Source organism: Myotis lucifugus, unplaced genomic scaffold (assembly GCF_000147115.1).
Source record: "Myotis lucifugus unplaced genomic scaffold, Myoluc2.0 scaffold_116, whole genome shotgun sequence".
NCBI lineage: Eukaryota > Metazoa > Chordata > Mammalia > Chiroptera > Vespertilionidae > Myotis > Myotis lucifugus.
The window spans coordinates 896,876-918,909 of NW_005871164.1; positions in this window are offsets into that span (position 1 = coordinate 896,876).

Below are 22,034 nucleotides of genomic sequence, written 5' to 3' on the forward strand. Positions count from 1 at the left end.
TTCTGAGTAGTTTTCTTGAAACTCCCCTTTACTTGGCTTAAAATTGGTGAAAAGTACTAATGAGGGTGAAAGAAATGCACAGAACCCTCTGAGCTCCCTCCAAAGAAATTCCTTCTTTCAAGTCTTCCGTTTCTCCCTCCTGTATACAGTAGAAGTGGATGGTGGGCTAATGAGGAGAGACTAATTTCACAGTCTCTTTACGTACTCTGCCCATGTGGGCTCATCTAGCACGTTGCCTCAGGAGTGTGGATCCTTGGCACCAATTGATTTTTTCTCAGCTTTGGAATCTTCACTAAAAAACTAGATGAGAGCAACAGTAACATCTACAAACTTGTTACTCTTCTATTTGTAGTCTTGAACAAAATCGCCTTATTTTCCTGAGAACCCTATAAGATTGCCCATATTTAGACCTTGGGAAAATGGGAGTTTGGGGAAAGTGAAACAAATGAAGAACAGAATATAATTTGTATTCTTGAGGTCCTCACAAACTAGTGGAGACTCCAGTAGAAACTTTTTGGAAATATCTATCTGTCCCAATAGCCTGATGACTCATTTCTTTGGAATCTCACCCTCAGGCCCTTTGATGGACCCCAATGGCCATAGTTGTATGGTATGCCACTCATTAATGGGCCCATTGAATCTATAGTCGACATCTTCCTCAAGATAGGCCAATTAATTGTATTACCTTCCTGGGAACTAAGGATTGGACTTAAAATCATATCAGACTCTGTAGCTGGAAGGGTAGAGGTTTTCTCCTTGTGAAATAGAGAAGTATCCTACATATCCTAAGCAATCCTATATAAGAAAAGGCTAATATGCAAATCGACCGAATGGTGGAATGACCGGTCCCTATGATGCCCACTGACTACCAGGGGGCAGATGCTCAATGCAGGAGCTGCCCCCTGGTGGTCAGTGTGCTCCCACAGGGGGAGCGCCACTCAGTCAGAAGCCCAGCTCGTGGCTGGCGAGTGCAGCCACAGTGGTGGGAGCCTCTCCCGCCTCTGTGGCAGTGCTAAGGACGTCCAACTGACGGCTTAGGACATCCCCCCCCCCCGCCCCGAGGGCACCAGGCCTCTTGTAGAAACATAAAAAGGTGTTTAGAGCAAGGCAACAGCATAGACATAAATGCAGTTGATTAGTGAAGGCATCATGGAGACTCAATATTTGGGATAATCCTCAGAATACTAATGAGATTCATGGGAAATATTCCAGGTAGAGAAAATGCTATAAGTAAAGGCAAGGAAGTGGACAATTTAAACATTTAGCTGAGGGGCCAAATATGTAAAAAAAAAAAAAAAAAAAAAAAAAAAAAAAAAAAAAAAAAGAAGTACTAAAAAGGAAATGAGATAAATAGGTAAGGGCCAGATTTTAGAGAATCTGGAAAGCTATGTAAAGAAGTTGGGAAATTCTTGAAGACTTCTTAGCTGGAGTAACATGATCAGATCTGTGCTATCAAAACAAGGTATTATTATAGCACTTAGAAGAAATTAGAAGGTAAAGGGTTTGGATACAGGGGAAGCAGATAGACAGCAATTGCAACAACCCAAGAAAGGGTAATAAGAGACCAGTCTAGGATAGTGGATATTAGAATAGGAATAGGGAAAGGCCAATTTGACATGTTAGTGCTGCAACTAGAGTATGTAGTGATGGTACCAGGGCAGAAATAACCTCAGAACTAAATGGCACAAAACATAACCATGCCCTCACCCATCCAATGAGTAGCTACCTAATGCCCTGGTACACTGCTACTGGGCAAGTAGGATGCATGCTGTAGTAGAGATGGGAGATTTCCCAACTAACAGCAGCATCTCTCCTTCTTTAGGGCAGCGATTTCCAACTGGTGTGCCACACAAATTTTTAAAACATGCAATACCTGACTATTTAGTCAGGAGCACTGACCTCTTTTGCCTTAGATTGTCAATTTTTTTTAAAATGAAACAGCCAACACAATATTAGCCGCCTGGTGTGAATGAATCAAATTTACATATATTTCGGTGTGCTGCAGAATTTTAGTAATTAGTTTATGTGTGCCATGACATGAAAAAGGTTTAAAACCACTGCTTTAGGGAACAGCACTCCAGTTTCATCTGAGAAATTGGGTCAGAAAACTACTAAATATGTGTGGCTCTACCTCAGGGCAGAACTTCAGATGTGATACAGGCATGTCTTCATCAATGAAGGAGACAGATAAGGCAGTATCAGACTCTGTAGCTCTCAGCCATAGGATTAGGGAGCCACGCTCATAAAACCCCTACCTGCTATGTGATTCCCACCGAACACAGACTTTCTTGGGGAGGAGGGAGGCTCTGCAGGCATCAAACAGCTGCCATAGCATTGGTCTTTCCGGGACCCCATTCCTATAGTTTGTACTGGATGGAGTCTATGATGTTAGACTATCTGGGATTAAATGTTGGCATCCCAATCTTGAACAAGCTTATTAACCTCACCATGACTCCTTCTCTTCATCTGTAAAATGGGGATGAAAATACTGTCTACCTGATAGGGATGTTATGGAGGTTAAATACCGTAAGAGTCACACAGTTCTTGGATATAGTCTAGTGTATAGAGAAGGCTCAAAAAAAATGTTAACTAATAGTATTAGAAGCACTGAAACATCTTGGCTCCTTACTGTTCCCAAAAGCAGCTCCACCTCTCATTACACAAGAGCTGAGATAGTTATGTTTAACACATTTTCTCCACATTTCTCACAAACAAGCCTGTCCATAAAGTATTTTCATGTGTCTACTTAAGGCTGTACTTTCTCACAAACTCATTCTAGTAGCCTATTACAATGATGCAGCTAAATTTGAACTCAGATGTTTCACCCAGATTATATTAAGATTCTTTGATGAAGGAAGCCTTTGGCTGGTAACACATGCCCTAAATTTTTTTCATAATAAATAATACAGACCTCTTTTGCTGACATGTGCAATTTCTGCATCTCTTTTTTTCTTTTAAGTAAAAATTGACTATCTCAGGCTTGAATAATACATGTCCATGCACTGGCACCGTTCCCTCCCCTAACCCCATCATCCATCGCCAATCCTATCTGCCAAGTTCAGCTGCAGCTTCAGACCTTTCTCAGCCCGAGGAAGACCCTTGGCCACCCCTGGCCCTTTGAAGATAATAAGATATAAGATCCATTTGCCATTTAGGGTGATTTTGTCAGGGTGAGGACCTAAAACTTGTCACTCAACAGAATGGTGACTCTGTCTTTTCAACCACTTTCATCAGCATTGCAGAATTTCTATAATACTAAGAATTAGTTCTGTCATCATTTTCTAGGTAATTTGATTACCAATGGACTGGGTATTGAGAGAGCCACTCTAATGATCAAGTTAACTAAGACCCTGGTGCCTCTAGGTTCTCTGGGTTCTTTCCTTATCAGGTCATTAGGAAGCGAAGGACTTGGACCGGCCACTGCACTGCGAAGAGTGCAGCTTCAAGTCCCAGGCCCACCACTTACTTGCCATGAGACATAAAAACAATAATGCATGTGTTTCTGACCTCCAGAAGGTTCATAGAATGAGTCAAGGTGATCATTCATGTTTGTGTGTATGTCTGCTACCACAGTACAAATCTCCCAACACCCAGAGAAATGTCTTTGGTAAGATGTAGCTAAGGGATAGATCCAATTAAGAGGCGACCATTAAAGTGGTATCATTCATATTTAAAGGTAGTGCTCACTAATGACTACATGTCCCCCTTTAAAGATTCTTGTGGGTAAGATTGAATTTAGCCCAAGGAGCTTTTATCATTAATCAAAATTTTGTAAGATTTCTTTTATCTGACAAGGCAAATTATGTAACTTTATTTCACTTTTTAGAGCCAAGATCAATGAAAAACTGTTAAATTAGCACATTCTATGTGCCTGAGAACATCTATTCTTGTTGATCCTTTCAAAGTGTGAGGCCTACTGTTATATTTAACCTTCTGTGTTACATTGAATTTTATATGAGTGCTCACATTCATCTACAAGAAGAAGGAATGAAAATTAAGGTGATACCAGCAATGAGTGACTGAGGACTACAGCCCTGTCATCCACCCTAAAGATCTTCTAGAAGAAAATGAACACCTATCCTATAGGTCAGTTAGCCATGTACCTAGAGGTACTTTCCAGGGATCTCCTTCAACACTCAGATTCTCTGATTTCACCTGCATCCAAGGCATTGTAGCAACCTTAAGATTATCCAGGACAAAGTTAACAAACCCAAGAAAACCACCTCAATCCACAATCCCAGTCCCAGCAGGTTCCAAACTGGAGACTAGTGGGAAAGGCCCATGGCCCAGTCCCTTGGGCTGAGGGCAGTTAGAGCAGGAGATCCCAAGGCCTAGCCCAGCATGCTCTTTTACCAGGGGATCACTCTAAAGTTGTTTTGTAATAAAGTTAACAAATGTATTATTCACCCACTCTGTGCCAGAGACACATTATCAGGAATGCAAACGCAAATATAAGATGCAATTCTTAGTTCCAGGAAGTTCATGTGAAGTATGGTACCTATTGCTTTGTTTAATAATGGACAGGTTACTTTGATTTTCTAAATTGTATAAGTCATCCCATTCGATTGAATGCCTTATTGATTGTAACGTGACTATCCCATTGATTGTGATCTTACTGGTTATCGAAGCACATTCTTCTGTATCTGGGAAACAGGACAGCACAATTATCTTAAATTGTTTTAGTGGCCACAGATAATGGCGTTCCAGTTGACTCAGTGGTCCCAAGACCAGGACAGCACAATTACTCTAAATTGCCTCGATGGCTCTAATGAGTTCCTGGCAACCCAGTGGTCTCAAGACCCGAGGGCTCTAGATAATGTATTTCTGTCAATTCAGTGACCCCGAGACCCAAAACTATAATTAACATGCTTAATTCTGCTTCTGTAAACTGCTTTTTTGCAAACCAGGTTCCTCATTCCAAACCTTGAGATGTAATCAATACCTTTGTGATCTTTGCCTATATAAGTCTGGTTTTGCCACCATCTTATCACTATGAGATTTGGGGAATGGCCCCTCATAGTCCCGGATTGCAATAAATGTGACTCTTTAATTCGACTTCTTGAGGTGTCCTTCTGTGATTCGCGTGGTACATTACAACACATGATGTTGTGATGGGGAAAGAGGCAAGTGTTGATGTATTAGAGGGTGTCATGGGATAAAATCTGGCTGAGAAGCATAAATCATGGCTGAGAGGGTGAGATGAGAGGCAGAGGGGTGGCACGGTTGGTAGCTTGGGCTCAAATGCCTGCTCTGCTGCTTACAAAACGTGTGACCCTGGGTAAGTCACTTAACCTCTCAATGCCTCGGTTCCTTCATAAAATCAGGATAATAATAGTACCTACAATCACTGGTTTCTTGTGATGACTAAATGGTTAATTCAGGTAGTCCCAGACATGTGGTGCATGCCATGTTAGGATGAAGGGGGGCCCCTCCATTCTCTTTCCTGGGGAATCCCAAATGGACGGAAAAGGAGATTTGGGACCAGTCCAACCTCCTTATGGACCAGACCTCCTAGTAAACAAGCTAATGATCTTTGCTAGGAGGAGACCCTTGGAGAATGATTGCTCGTACCTCCACAGATCAGCCCCCCTTTAATCAGACCACTCCACAATCAATATTTTTAATGCCCTTAAAAATAGCTCTAAGGATTTTAAAGAATTGCGTTGAATCCCTGAGTCTCTCTTTCACTGATTTGGTATAATAGCAAGCTTCTCCCCATTTACTTTTGGGATTCAGCTTCTGTTTAAAATGTTTGATAAGTAATGGTTAGTCTCCCTAGTAACCATAATTTTGCCTCAAAAGAAAAGACATCAAGTTGTCCCCAAATAGCACCCTGGGGAAAAAAATTAAAAAGAGAAAGTGGATACAAAAGACAAATGTTTCTCCTTTTCAAACTTTGCCATGACCAAAGCCTTCCTCACCACAGAGAGGAGAGGTCAGGACTCCACAGGCCCTGTATGCAGAGCATCTTGGAAGCACTCTGCCCTGGCCTGAAGGAGACCCCAAGCTCAACATATCTGAGCATAGCCATCTAGTTGTTATAATAATAAGCTCTCAGGATCAAAGACAGGTAGATAGATAGATGATAGATAGGTAGATAGATAGAGATAGATAATAGTTAGATAGATAGATAGAGATAGATAGATAGATAGATAGATAATAGATAAAGTAAATAAATAATGTCTCTATTTAATGTCAAAAATTTTCATGTCCCCAAATATTTTCCCCAATTCAAAATTTACTGTGTCTGAAATCCTACCATTAACATGCCTTTCAGTGAAGCCCTACCCTTTGCAGACATTATTTAATAAATTCAAATATTCTCAAGAGTGAGTTCCCTTGTGTCCCTAACACCTTGGTCTGAACATGGTCCTGAGACCCCCTTCCTCCTGATCTGAGGAACACGGGGCTGGGAGGAACCGGGGAGCTGGAGCCTGGGCCAGGAGCCTGCAGAGAGCTCCACAAGGGCCTGTGGCAGAGAGAGGGGCAGCCAGGCCCAAGCTTTCTACCCTCACCATTTAGTTGAGAGCTGGTCCTAGAGGCCTGCCTTGTCCAAATATCATCCTCTGACCTAATAGCAAGGTCAGGAAAAGATTTGTCATTCAGTTCTTGCTTTTAGTCTTATACCTGGAATTTCTGAAATTCACCCGTGAGAGTGGGGAGACAGGTTTCAATTGGTAAGTCAGTCTTGGCTTGGTTAGCACGCTTTTTAATTACCGCGAACAGCTCGGGCTGCAAGAAGAAAAGTAAGTGGGAATGAAAATACTCAGAGAATAGCATTGTCATGGGCATTTCAAAAGCATCACAGCAGCCAAATTAATCAGGGTAAAAACTGGCTAAAGGCCACCCTCTAGTCAATCCTGGAAGAGAAATTTAGTGGCATATGTTCCCTTAAAAATGGAAAATTGCGATTCATTTCCAAAGTAATCATTCCTAGCGCCTGCCCCAACTTTTTATGCCTCTCCGAACTTCCTAGATACATTTACAATGTAAAACTTTCTTCCTGGGTATGTGTTCACGCTGGGTTTTATTTGCAATGCAGAAGATCACTGTAGCCCTCCCAGTCCTTATAAATTAAGTTTATTCTGAGATAGGAGAAGGGAGCAGAAGAAGTGCCTGCTGTGACTTAATGTTGTATGAGTTTATTTCTTTGTTTGTCTTGGGAAACGATATTGATGGGGCAGGCAGGGGGAAAAAAAGATAGAAAGCCTCCCCCCCACTCCATGCCTGTTCTCACTCTCGTTTTTAAAAAGCAAATGCATCCAAATAATCTCCTTCCAGCTGTACTCAGACCAAATGGGGACACCGGGTAATTGAGAAACAAGATTTCCATCTGCTCTATCAATTGAAAGGCAAAAAGTGGAAAGAAAAAAAAATGGAACCAATCTCCCTTGCCTGTGAGCATTGTGGATGGATGGATAATTCGAGTGCTCAGGGAGCTGGGAAGAGCTGGGACCCTTGAATGACTGACAACCGCAGCTCCAACTCAGACATGCAGAGTATCTGTGTTCCCAAGAGCAGGGGGATGCCCTCCAGGCCCCGTCCCATTGGTTGTTAGGTCTCCCGGGCCCACCCTCACTGACCACCAAGCAAGCATATGCATTTATCTATCGATTCAACCAGTATTCGTTGGGCCGCTGCCACTTCTGCCTTCACTTATTAATTTAAATGTCACCAGGACCCTAGGAAGTAGGTGCAGATAGAGAGCTCATCGTTGTGCTGAAATGTTATTAAGTCTCCTACTCTATTGATCGTTTCCATATGTCTGCTTGTCTTCAAGCTAGATTGGAAGCTTTTCAAGAGCAGGAACCTTGTCCTTCATTGATCACGTTCTCCAGACTGGCTTCAGGCAAAGAGCCCTGTATATGACAACTGAAAATAGAATAACCCAATTAGGGAGAAAAAGGAGAGGGGTTGATGTTATTTCATTTTTAAACATAGTCATGTGCCCAGTAAAGCTGGACTTCATCACATATGAACATACGCTTTAATCACACACAAAAAAAAACCAGATTTTCTTGAATCTTAGCCCTTCCTATTTCTGGAGTTGGAAACACCACTTTGGAGCAGATTGTTGCTCTGAGAAGAGGCATTTGAGTGATCTCTCTCACTTATGTAGGTTAAGGCAAGTGCCCCTTCATCTGGAAGAACTGCATAACCACATGCCCTTGTCTTGACAAGGAGTTCTGCAATAAGAGGTAGGAGATCAGCCCATGCCCTTCCCTGGTGGATATTTGCATCTGTTAATTTATCTCTGGGCCTTAGAGCCTTCCAATAGGAAGGGGGTAGGACCCAGGGCTCTGCCTGTCATGGTCTAGAATTACTGGATATAACCATAGACTGAAGTAGCAGCTGGCAGGAAAGGACAATGGGGCTCACAGAAGAAGTGGGCCATTACTGGGGAGCACTACTCAACTCAGATCTTGTTCTTTAATGGGGAGGGCTGGCCCTGACAAAGGGGGACTGGACTGCCCTTGGACCTGTCTCCTTCACCAAGGAAGAAACGTGTTGAAATATCTGCACAATTGCACCCCTCACCCAAAATTCATATGTTGAAGTCCTAACCTCCACTGTGACTGTACCTGGAAATAAGGTCTTTAGGGAGGAGCTAAGGTTAAATTTGATCATATGGCAGGGCCCTAATCTGATAGCTCTGTGGCCTTATAAAGAGGAAGAGGAAGAGAGAGTGAAAAGAAAAACTACTAGTATCTTACTCGTCTCTGTTAGGTTAGGTGGCTCAGGAGGCGGCGCAAGAAATAGAGTCCAGTGAATGAGAAAAGAAAGGAAAGGAAAGTTTATTCTGCGTCCCCGGGAGACCCACGTACCCCCAAAGACAGGGCACGTTAAGCCACCCAGTCAGTGGTGTTCTGTTTGGCAGCCCATGCTGACTAATACTGGTATTATCACTCTTACTTGATGGATTAGAAAACAACTCAGAAAGGTTAAGTAACTTGCTCAAATAAACAAGTAAGTGGCAGAGCCATAATGCCACTTCACATTCTTTGCCTTTTACCCAGCTGAGAGTCTGATGGAAAACCACATTCACTTTGATCCACGCTGTTACCGATCAGGGAGGCAGGCTAATTAGTCAGACACGAATGAGAAATGTATAAACCGTCATAATGGCCATTGGTGGTTTGGGTGGTGAAAGAGCAAGGTCTACCTAACAGGCTGGCATTCTTTCCTCAACACCTTGGGCTGTCCCTTTCATGCCAGATGAACTGGGGGGTCCCCTTCCCCACTGGGTGCTGCTGAGGGTAGAGTTCTTACAATATCCTGAGAAAAAGAATTTTCTGAGATTGGCATGGGAGAATGAGTGATTTTTATTTGTGTGGAATTAAATCCCTGTTTCTAAAGTCCCATTTCCCTTAGTCCAGTCATAGGAGAAGTGTAGCTGGGGCTTCAGTGGAGCTAAAATCAGAGACAGTGTCCAGAGTTTCCTTTCCATGTTGCAGCTGGGTCCAGCACAGCATCAGGCTAGCTGCAGTCCATCAGTCCATGTGTGTTGGGTCCACATGGCCCATCATGTGGGTGAATGCAGGGCGGTCAGTGTGAGCCTTGAGCCAAACATGCCAAGAGGAAACAAGAGAGCAAGTTTCTTTGTTCAGGGAATTACTAGGCATTTGTCTATCTTCCCTTTGCCCAGTCCCCAATATTTTACAGGGAACATTCCTGTAATTTCTGGCCTTCCCTGTGCTCCTTTCCTATTATTAGTAACTAGAGGCCCGATGCACGAAATTCGTGCAAGAGTAGGCCTTCCTTCCCCCAGCTGCCAGCACCAGCTTCCCTCTGGCACCCAGGCCTCCCTCACAGCCCCAGCTTCATCCGGAAGGTCATCCCTAAGGATGTCCAGAAGGACATCCAGTCTAATTATCATATTATGCTTTTATTATTACAGATTAGTTAATTACAACGGTATCACCTTTGTGAACCTTTCCTCACTCTCAGATTCCATGAAGGGTCAGTCTTTCCTTAGCCACACACCACTGGGAGACCTGGGCTTTGCAGACTTATCCTTCCTGCTTGCCCCACAGTGTCTTGTATAGAAATGGAAATAGATAAATATGTGCTGGTTAATTGCTGGCACCTTCTTCCACCCTCCTCTTCCTGTTTGCACCCTCCTGCAGTATATACTGAGGCTTCATAAGTTAAATAGGAATTTTTATTTTTCCTTTCTCTACATCTATGCACGAGGCATCCATGTTGCCTTGACACTTAGAATTTTAATGTACAGGGAATGAATATGTATATATTTTACCACTAAAACAAGAGAACACTTGAGATAAGCAGGGGATATATGTGTACACAACAATAGAATTGGACAGGAAACTAGAGAAAGGAGACTACCCTATCCCCACCCCACTCTGCCTCAGGGAAACTGGGAGGGAATGCAAGGAGGCATGACCTTGGAAGAGATCATGGAGGAGAGACAAGACCTTCTGAGCTGGGGGCCAGGCTGAGAGCAGGGGCAGCTCAGGAGTCAGGACCTGTGTGACCGGCTCCAGGGAGCGGCAGCAGGAGCCTAACCAGAGGGTGGAAGCTAAGCCACCACTGGAGTCACTCACTGCCACTCAAGGCGCCACGTTATCCAAGCAGGATGCCCATCAGTTGTCCTTCCCATGGCGCTGGGGCTGGACCTTCCTTCCACCTCAACCGCCTGCCCTCTGCCTGTGGGTTCTCCACCAAAAGGGAGAGGAGCACCCCCTCTTGGCCCAGCACTGGCTGGGCTCCATCCTCACTGTTTTCTGTGGCCTCATCAGTCACTCAACATTAAGACAATAGATGAGCCACAGAGCTCACTTACATAAGTGTATGTGCACCTAGATAGTAGCATGTATAATGCATACTTATTTAATTCTCACATTAACTGTCCATAGCAGATACAGTTAGATTATCTCCAATGTACAGCTAAGCCAGTCTGTAGCACAGAGAGGTTAAATAAACTGCCCAAAGTCACACAGAGCTGAGCCGCAAACCCAGTTGGACCCCAGATCACTGGTTTCAACCACCATTTAATACTTTCTCTCGTTGTGCAGGACAGCAGAGGCTGTGGGACCACAGAGACAGTGAGGAGGGCAGAGGGGGAGCAGAGGGGGAGCAGGCCTGCAGACTTCATGGGCACTGGCAGGGAAGGCCCCACCCCATGACACATGACCCACTCGCTACTTTGTACTGAACTCTCTAGGTCCAAGGCCATCTTTCACTGTGGACTTGAACGCCTCCAGGTCCAGAGCCCTGTTTTCTTTTCTTTATTTTTTTAAATATATTTTATTGATTTTTTACAGAGAGGAAGGGAGATGGTTAGAGAGTTAGAAACATCAATGAGAGAGAAACATCGATCAGCTGCCTCCTGCACATCTCCTACTGGGGATGTGCCCGCAACCCAGGTACATGCCCTTGACCAGAATCGAACCTGGGACCCTTCAGTCCGCAGGCCAATGCTCTATCCACTAAGCCAAACCGGTTAGGGCTGTTTTCTTGATCTTGATACATCCATAGCCCGAGGACGGCGCCTTGCATGTACAGAGAGCTGAGCCAATGCTAAGTACATTACATTTCTAGACGTTGTTAATAAAAGCTTTATGTTTGAGCATGTTTTTCCCTAGAGCGCCCTGAAGGATACACTTCACGGAGGCACCTGCAGACACCACGAATAGAGAGCTCTGCGTGTCAGAGCTCTCCTATGCCGGTTTTTCATTCTCCTGACAGTGTGAAGAGAAGAACTTACCTTTAATGGTGCTTTGCTCTTTTCATATAGCTTTTAAAAATACATCACCTCAGTTAATTCTCGCCATCTCTGAGCCATAGGTGCTTAAAAGCAGCGTTAGCACTGCTGCTATACAGGTTAAGAAACTGCTGCATTAAACAGGTTAAATAATGTGTCGGAAATCATATACCTACTCCGTAGCAAAGCCAGGACTTCAATGCCAATACCTCTTTCCCATTTCTGGTCTCTCCTCTATACCTGGCTGCATCTCTTGAACATAAGCTTTATTCCTCAGTACCTTTTCTCAGGCTGCACACCTGTTGGGAAGGACCTGGGAAAGGCGGTTTTCACAGGCTCGCTGGTTGAGCTAGCCATGGCCCTTGCCAGGCACCAGCAGCAGCAACATCACCTGGGAGCTAGTTAGAGACAGGGTCCATTGAATCAGGACACATTGAATCTGGACCTGCATTTTAACAAGGTCCCTGATTTGTATGCACACAAAGGTTTGAGAGCCACTGCTAGGACAAGGGCAGTCATCAGCAAATATAAAGAAGCTGAATGTCGCCAGTGGTTCTGTGAGAGTTAACGGGTATCCTATGCATTTGGCTCCATTCAGGTATTGACTTGGGAAACACCAGCTGGGACTCCTGCACGACAAGAATGTGAAGGATATCGGCCCGTGCCTTGGACTTGGACCTGCTGCAAACTTCCAGCAGCACGCGCTGGCGAACACGTGGATAAACCCTGTGCCCCTGGCCGTCCCTCCCACACCGGAAACCTAGAGGAAGCGACACCCTCCTAAAAAGATGTGCACATGGATTTTCTGCCAGAAATAGGGTGCTGACCACACCATTGCCTCCTCCGTGGTTTCTGATGCTGCTCTAGGGCTCTATGGGCCCCAATGTTCTGAACACGCAGATCCCGTTCTGTTTGGCATAGACCAGAAGAGTGACTCTTTGCATTACACACTAATGCTGCCGGCGTTGATTTTATGGAGGTCTGTCACCTTGGCAGTAGACAGGTGGCAGGCGGAATTGAAATCAGCCCCCTCTTCCCACCCCGAGTCTTCTTGCCAGCTTTCATGCCAGAGGAAGTCTGCGTCAAACACCATTTTTTATTTTTTTATAACTTGTCTCTATAGGATGGGGCTCTGGCTGTAACATGTGCAGTGTTCTACAGAATCAGCTTTTAAAATTTGCCTGAAAGAGATAAACATATTGTTAGGTTTTCTGCACTGAGAGAAGCACCCACTAAACCAGTTCCTTAATGGTACTGTAGTGGGTTGAATACTGTCCCTCCAAAATGCATTTGGAACCTGGGAATATGGCCTTACTTGGAAATAGGGATTTTGCAGATGTAAATAGTTAAGATGAGGTTATGCTGGATTAAGGATGACTGGTATCCTTATAAGGAGAGGAATATTTGGAGATACACAGACACGCACAGAGGGAAGGTGGTCATGTGATGATGGAGGCAGAGGTTGGAGGGATGCAGCTACAAGCCAAGGACTCCAAAGATTGCTGGCAACCAGCAGAAGCTGGGAACAGGCAAGGAAGGGTCCTCCCCTGGAGGTTCACGGGGAGTGGGCCCTGCAGACACCTGTGTCAGACTTCCGGCTTTCAGAACAGGGAGGGAATAACTCCCTGTGCTTGAAGCCGCCCAGTTTGTGGCACTCTGTCACAGAGCCCTAGGAAACTAATGCAGAATCTAGTAACTAACTCCACTGGCATTATTTTGAGAGCCTGACATTTTCCAGGCACTGCTCTGAGCATTCACAGGTATCTACCCATTTAATCCTCAAAGCAGCCTTCTGATTTTACAGAAGAGATATTAAGTCACTCACCCACACTGGTAATCCAGCTGGCCGTGGTCAAGCAGGTGGTAACCCAGGCAGTCCCAATCCAGAGCCCCTACCGGATTTTCTCTTTTTCTTCTTTAGCTTTTCCAACACTACTCTCCTTGGTTCCATTCCCAATCCTTCCCATTCTCCTTTTCTGAATATTTTTCCTTCACTTGTCCCTAAAATGTTAATGTTCCACCAGTTTTCCCCTTGGTCTTCTATTCTGCTTTCCTTGCTTAAATTTCACTTATCCCATAACTTCGTTTCCCACCTACATGTTGACAACTGACTTCTAAATCCTTATCTTTAGCCTGATCCTTTTCCTAAGCTTTCGTTAAAAAGTATTGAACTGGAATTCCAGCATTCCCAACTCAATACCTCTACAAGTTCTACAGATACTTCAAAATCAAATTATCTAAAACTATGCAAAATATTTATTAAAATTCCAGTCAGCTTTGTCTCACACTGTCATCCATTGGATCAAAATTTCATCAAAATTCTGAGAGGCATCTCTTCTGTAAGTCAGTTCACCACAGTCAACTAGTCACCTGGCACTATTACAGATTCTACTTTCTCGGTCTGAACTTGACTCTCTGCTTCCCTGGTCCAAGCTCTTTTTTAGGACTATAAACCTGGACCTCTTCATCTCTATCTGTTCCCTCTGTGGCTAAGGCACCATTCCAGTCCCCCTCTCCCTCCTGTGCTTCTACTGCAGTGAGAGACTGCATGATCCACCAAGGTACCCAAACCAGAAACCTGAGCCTCCCCATTGACACCTCCCTCAGACTCCTCATTCAGCCAGTCAACACTCATTATCATTCTACCTAGAATCCTTCCACTGCTCTCTTTCTACTTCTGCCACCTTAGTTTTAGCAACTATTCTATCTTGCCTAGATGATTGAACAGGTCTCCCTGCCTCCAATAGTTGTCCCATCCAATTAATTTTATACACAGTCACTAGAATAATCTTTAAAAAATAAAATCAGCCATGTAATTCAATAATCCCACTTCTGGGTGTTTATCCAAAAGAACTGAAAGCAGGTCTCAAAGAGATATTTGCACACTTATATTCATTGTAGCAATATCCACATTAGCCAAGAGGTGGAAGTAACCTGAATATCCACTGACAGATGAGTAGATAAAGAAAATTTGATGTACACACTCAATGGAATATTATTCCACCTTTTTAAAAAAAAAAAAAGGAAATTCTGTCGCTTGCAACAATATGGATAAAGCTGGAGAACATTATGCTAAGTGAAACAAGCCAGTCACAAAACGACAAATGCATGATTCCACTTATATGAGGTATTTAAAGTAGTCAAACTATAGAAACAGAAAGTAGAATGGTGGTTATCAGGGGTTGGGGAGAGGGGAGGATGAGTTGTTGAATGGGTGAAGAGTTTGTTTTGCAAGATGTAAAAGTTCTAGAAATGTGTTGCACAATATGCCATATACCTAAATGTTAACAGTAAGTATATATTTGATACTACCAAACTGTACATTTAAAGTGGTAAAGATGGTAAATTCTGTTAAATGGTTTTGACCACAGTTTCAAAAAAGTTAGTAAAAATCTGTTCATAGAACTGCCCTGAGTAAACAGTTTTCTGGCTCACTTTCTCCTCTGGCCTTTGCACAATTTGTCTGCTCGACTTAGAACCTTCTTCACAATACCGCCCCTCCCCTACTCACTCTGCTCCAGGCAAATGCCTCCTGATCCTGTTTATTAGATGACTTCTTTGACCTGCCTCCTTTGTGCTCATGTAGCCCCTGCATTTGCCCCACCAGGGCACTCACATCCCGCAGTCACTGCCCATGTGTCTGCTCACCCAACGAAACCACGAAGTCCTCACACTCGGTACTTCTCAGCTTTCACCTCTATGTCTCTGGGGGTGAACGTGCTGCCCAGCTCAATCACCAAGGCATGCATCAGAACCCAGAACTCTAAGAAGAGTTCTGTTGCATGAAATTTTCTCCATCTTATCTCACCTGAAGTGAATGTTTCTCTTTTTTCTCCGCCTGGTTTTTCTGGTTCCCTTTTTATAGTATCTGCTCAATAAACTTCCCACACCAGCCTAGGCCTGCCTTGACCAACCTCAGCTTTCCAATTGCATTTTTTTTTATATTTCTCTCCCACAGCTGCTGGGATTTCATCAGTGTGGCATTTCCCTCAAACAGTATGCAGAATGACCCACTGAACCAAAACAAAATCTCATGTTGACTAAGACAACATAGAATATGATAAAGCAGTGGCCAGTTGGAGTTATTTGCATGCAGTTTTGAGGATAATGTTTAAATTTACCACTCTGAGCCACTAGATAGAAGATTCATGAACATTTCTCCACTCCACCCCCACGCCTGTTTAAAAATGTAGAATTTATTATCATTCCATTCTGGTGAGGCCAACAGATGAGGAGACAACTGTCATTGAAAAGATAGTTTGTTACTCACAGTTCCCAGAGGAAGGGGCAAGCCACACCACAAAAGGCCACACAAGGAAGGACCAGGGGGCGGCAGGAGGCAGGGGGAGGAGGGAAGGTGGATGAGAAACTTTCTCATGGTTTTGGTGCAAAAGAATGAGTGAGGCAGGGTCAACAGGCTTACGATGGGCTAGCTTGAATACTTTCCATTGGCTCCAGGGCCTGGGAGCTGTCCCTGGTTGCGTGGTACCTGTCCCTGGAATGGTTATGGATGGTGAGGGCCTCATAAAGGAGGTGCCTGAGGATGGGCTTTGGGTTGGTTGGTTGCAGGTGGAAGGTGCATAGTTAGGATCAGGCTGACCTGCGAGGGGCAGTCTTTCCCCTCTCAAGCAAGTCCATAAGAGGTCAAAGCATCATAAAATACAGAAATTAAAACACATAATTAATACACTCCCAACATCACAATGAGAACATGGGGTATGGAGTGTGGCTGCAGGGAGGACAAAGAGGTGGGGAAATGAGGACAATGCTGCTGCCAGCATCGCAGGTCCCCCGGACGAGAGCATCCCCTGACTTGTATAAAGTTGATAAGAAAAATTCTTCCAGCTAAGGATAGAAAATAACCGCTCCCTTTCTGAGAAGCAAGCTCCTAAAACATTTACTTTAGACTTCTTTTTACGTGAAGTAATAAATACACATATTTTCCCACGGAGAATATTTATGAAAACTTTTCTGGGAAATGTCTTCTCACTAAATATAGGGTCTCTGGAGAGAGCTCAGGAAAGCAGTCCCCAAATGTGCTGTCAGTTGTGGCCTGACAGTCTGAATTACCACATTTTTATATTGTAACTCACTTCCTTTAATGATACATATATTCTCCTAATGGGGCGAGAGAGACGGAGACTGGCAGCTTTAATGGTGTGTGATGTATGTGCGCCCTAACCATTAACTGTGTGGTTTTAGCCAACGACGAGAGGGCGCTGTGTCCGGCCTTCATCTGGGGCACGGCTTCAGCGTGACACTCAGTGGGGGTGACTTTGGTGATGCCCTGGCCTGGCATGTGAATCCATCGCCTTACTGCACATTAAAAATGACCGCACAGCCAGACTTTGACAAGTGACAACTTCTGAATCTTTTATCCAGCACTTTCTTCAAATAGCCTCACACACACACACACACACACACACACACACACACACACACACACACACGGGTCCCTCCTGCCTTGCTCCTTTTTCCTTTGAGGCTCTCATCCTCAGCAATGACTGGAACTGATCGTCAACGCCAACGATTCTACGGTGGGGTCCTCCTGCCTGAGGAGAGACGTGGCTGGTGCTGTCTGCGTTTTGGAGCCCTGGACGTTTAAAATAAACCCAACGCGGGGATTGAACAGTAGGACAGCAGAGAGTGGAGGTGAAGGGGCCGCCACACAGCGCACTGTCGTTGTTCTGTATCCCCTTTTCGGTTCCCAGCCCCATAGAGCCCGCCGATGGGGAAAGGTGACTCTAGAGGGATGGTATGGGCTGCCCCGGGGTGGTTCCCCTCTGTCCTCTTCCCCCCACCCACCATATCCCCTTATTACCCAACTCCTCCTCCAGCTCTCCATGCCCTCCTCCTGGCAGAGGCGAGGGGAATTCAGCCTGACAGTCCTCGCTCCCAGGCATGAAGCCGCTTTTCTGACTGCGTGATAAAATAGTTCCTCTCCAGGAAGCGTCAGAAGAGACCCACCAGGTAGAGAAAGGATGGTTTGGCAGGGGAGGGGGCCCTTCCTCCCGTCCCAGGCGGCCTGTCACGCCGGCCGCCTGTGGTCCCGTCTGCCCACACAGGAAGCAGCAGTGCCTTCTCCCTGTTTGGAGGAGTCTGAGGAAAGGCCCAGGCGACCAAGCTCGAGAGAATCTCCAGATGGGGCATATCTGTCAGTGCCACTTTCTGTGTCACGCTTGTTAGCCCTGACAAGTGACATGGGCTGTGCTGGTGCCTGAGCCCCACGGGTACCATCCTGGGCACTCCTGCTGTTACCTTAGCTTCTACCCGCTCTGCTCCCCCTTCTCTTGCTTGTGACTGAAATCTGCAAACCTTCCTTGCCCAGTCCCATCAACCCTTGACTACTGTTGGCTTCTAAACATCCGGTCTACAAATTCAAGACAAAAATTATGCAGATACTTAGCAATCTCAATCATATTTTCAAAATAAAGTTTTTCTTCAAATTTAGTACATATTAATTCTAAAGTTCATCTATGAGGGAAAACAGATAGGCATAACAAAGGAGAACAACAACACAGACCATTTAGTTTAAATGGTATAAATGGTCCAGAATTAGACAATATAACAAAATAAAAATTTTGCCTTGGCTGGGTAGTTCAGTTGGTTAGAGTATTGACCCAATACACCAAGGTTGTGGGTTTGATCCCGGTCAGGGCACATACAAGAAAAAAATGAATGCATAAATAAGTAGAATAAAAAATCTCTCTCTCTCTCTCTCTCTCTCTCTCTCTCAGCAATAATTTTTAAATAAGAATTTTATATGCAATGAAAAGATATCATAAATCAATGATGGCAAAGTTAGAAATATTTAATAATGTTAGTTTTACTGCATAACATTAGTGGAGGTATGACTTTAGACCTAAGTAATATAATAAATAAAATTAAAATGTTAAATGTAAAACTTCAACCATGAAAATATATAGATATTCATATAATTGATAATTTAGTACATCTGGAAAGTTCGGAGAGAAAAATATTTCTAAGTATAAATGTGATGGAGCCCTAGCTGGTTTGACTCAGTGGATAGAGTGTTGGCCTGTGGACTGATGAGTTGTGGGTTCAATTCCAGTCAAGGGCACATGCCTAGGTTGTGGAGCCCAATCTCTTGTGGGGGTCTGTAGTAGGCAGCCAATCAATAATTCTCTCTCATCATTGATGTCTCTCTCTCTCTCTCTCTCTCTCTCTCTCTCTCTCTTTCTCTCTCTCTCTCTTTCTGAAATCAATAAAAATATATTTTTTAAATGTGATGGAAGAATCAGAGAAAATAATTAATAGTTTTGATAGAAAAAAATTAAAATCACCTACACTCCAAGAAAAATAATTAAGCAATAGAAAAGAATAGGCTGGGTAAATATGATTATAGAAGTGATTGATATTTTTAGAATATAAAAGTTCATACAGCTTGCAGCTGAGGTGGCACTGTGTGAAGGTTACAGAACATTGCAGCTTCTGCCTGGCTCACTAGGATACTCCCATGGGAGCCCTCAGCCACCACATAAGAAGTTGTAGCTTCCTGAGACCGCCATATTGTAAGGAAGTCCAAAGTAGCCCAAGTGGAGAGTCCACATTGAACTACCCTGAGAACACATGAAGAGAAACAGATGCCGCTAGCCCCCAGCTGTCCCAGCTCTCTCCGTCCCAGATCCAGCCATCATATGATGGCAAATGCTTGATACTAAAGCACCCAGACAAGCACTTCCCAAACCCCTGACTCACCAAGACCATGAGAGATAATCCAGTGTTTGTGTTGCTTGAGATCACTAAATTCTGAGTGGTTTGTTGCAAAGGATTAGGTACCTACAACAGGTATGCTATATAGAACATGAGGCTCGCATTGAAAAGCTTAATTATAAAGACTATGCAAAAACAGAGGAAGATTCTTTTACATAATATTTAGTTAAAAAAATTGTTCATTATGAGTATAATCATTAAAAATTCATATTAAAAAAGGACTAGAATGAAGTAACTGCAATGCTAAGAATTGTGTTAGGTTGGGAACATTATTGTGCTAATGTCTAACCTTACTAAAATGCAGTTACAATGATTGTGTAATTAATTAATGAGAACCACTTGTCTCTCAAAAGAAAAAACCTCAGTGTTCCATTTAAGATACTGGTTTAGCAAAAACAAAAAACTAAAAACTAAGACATTAGAAGCACAATAGTATTGTGCCAAAATTCACATATTTCCTAAGAGTGATTATAAATTGGAATGAAAACCATGAAATTTGTAGGTTAAATGTAAAACTTGTCTCTTCTGTGGTTTCCAAAGTTTGAAGAGAGCTCATAAATCCACAGCCAAATATGTACTGCAGAGTTTTTTTTTATTGTTTTTGATTTTTAAATTTATCTTTATTGTTGAAAGTATTACAGATGTCCCTTTTTCCCCCCATTGACTCCCTCAACCCCGTTCCTGTCCCTTACCCAGGCCTTCCCTGCACTATTGTCTGCCCATGGGCTATGTATATATGCATATAAGTTATTTGGTTAATCTCTTCCCGCCACCTCCTCTAAGATAAAAAGTGAACGGGTATCTATAATAATAAAAGCATAATATGCTAATTAAACTAGACAGCTGAACAACCTTCCAGACGTCATTCTGGACATCCTTCTGGACGAGCCGCGGTGGCAGGGGCTGAGACAGAGGCATTTAGGGGTGATCAGGCAGGCAGGCAGGCGAGTGGTGATCAGGCAGGCAGGCAGGCGAGTGGTTAGAGGCAATGAGAGGCAATTAGGCAGGCATGCAAGCAGTTAGGGGCGATCAGGAAGGCAGCCCAGCAGTTAGGAGCCATCAGTCCCAGACTACAAAAGAGTACAGAACAGGCTGAGGGCCCCCCTCCCCCATGCATGAATTTCATGCACCAGGCCTCTAGTCTATAATAATAAAAGTGCTATATGCTAATTAGACCAGACATCCTTCTGGACGTCATTCTGGACATCCTTCCCAACAAAGCTGCAGCAGTGGGGGCCAAAGCAGAGGCGGTTAGGAGCGATCAGGCAGGCAGGCAAGCAGTTAGGGGTGATCAGGCAGGCAGGTGAGCATGGTTAGGGGCAATCAGGCAGGCAGGCAGAGTGATTAGGGGCGGTCATGCAGGCAGGTGAGTGGTTAGGTGTGATCAGGCAGGCAGGCACAGTTAGGAGCCAGCGGTCCCAGATTGCGAGAGGGTGCAGGCCAGGCTCAGGGACACCTCCCCCACCCCATGCACGAATTTTGTGTACTGGGCTTCTAGTATATAATAAAAGCGTAATATGCTAATTAAACCAGACATCCTTCCAATGTCCTTCCGGATGAAGCCAAGGCTGGGAGGGCTCAGGCAGAGGTGGTGGGGGCCGAGGCAGCTGCCATGGTGGGGGCTGAGCCCCTTGCATGAATTTCACGCACCGGACCTCTAGTTTCATATAAAATGCAAACAAAGAAATATTTGAAATATATAAGTGAAAATGTGGTTTTAAGGTCATGTCTCTTGAAACCAGATTAGAGACTATCTTAAAGTTCTGTCACCTCAAGTTCATCAGGGACATGCATGGCTCCTTGTAGCTCAGTAAACTCAACTAAAGGGCACACACACACACACACACACACACACACACACACACGCTACAGGATGATGGAGTAAGGCTCCACATGGCAAATAAAACAGCTGTTAGGGGAATGGGACCAGAGAAACAGTGTTAGTCACGGGCCCACTGCAGTTTCCCAAATCCCACAGGATGAGGATTGGGAAGGCCCCTCTCAGGCTGCAGAGTGAGTTGATTAATGGCCCATCTGGTAGGTTGCGTGCTGTCCTTGGAGAGTGAGGTAGGCTTTTTAGAGTGTGCTCTTCTTGGAGTCTGACAGCCAACTTCCTACTGGGGCAGGTTTGGGACCAGTGGCATTGCTTCAGGGATTGACCGGTTATAGACTTTTGCAGGGGAATGTTATGATTACTTACAGCAACAAACTCTCTCCAAATATGCTAAGCCTCTTGTCTATTTATTTCTTTGCGGTCACTCTGTGTGCAAGATCTTCTCCAGACCTAATCTTTACACCTAAGACCCAGTCTAGCGGTTGGCAGACTTTTCCTAGTAAATATCTTGGGTTTAGTGGGCCAAAAGGCAGAATCAAGACTGCTATGTACATACTTATAGATAAGAGAGAAAATGAATGTCCACATGTTTTTCACCTGTTTAAGGTCAGGGTCATATAAAAGCAAGCAAAAATTATAGTATGCCTGCCCTGCTCTAGTCTGTCACTCACTGGCCACTGGGCTCCATGCCCTCCGCTTTCATCTTCATAGTGACCTTGAAGCCATCAGAAACAGTCGGCT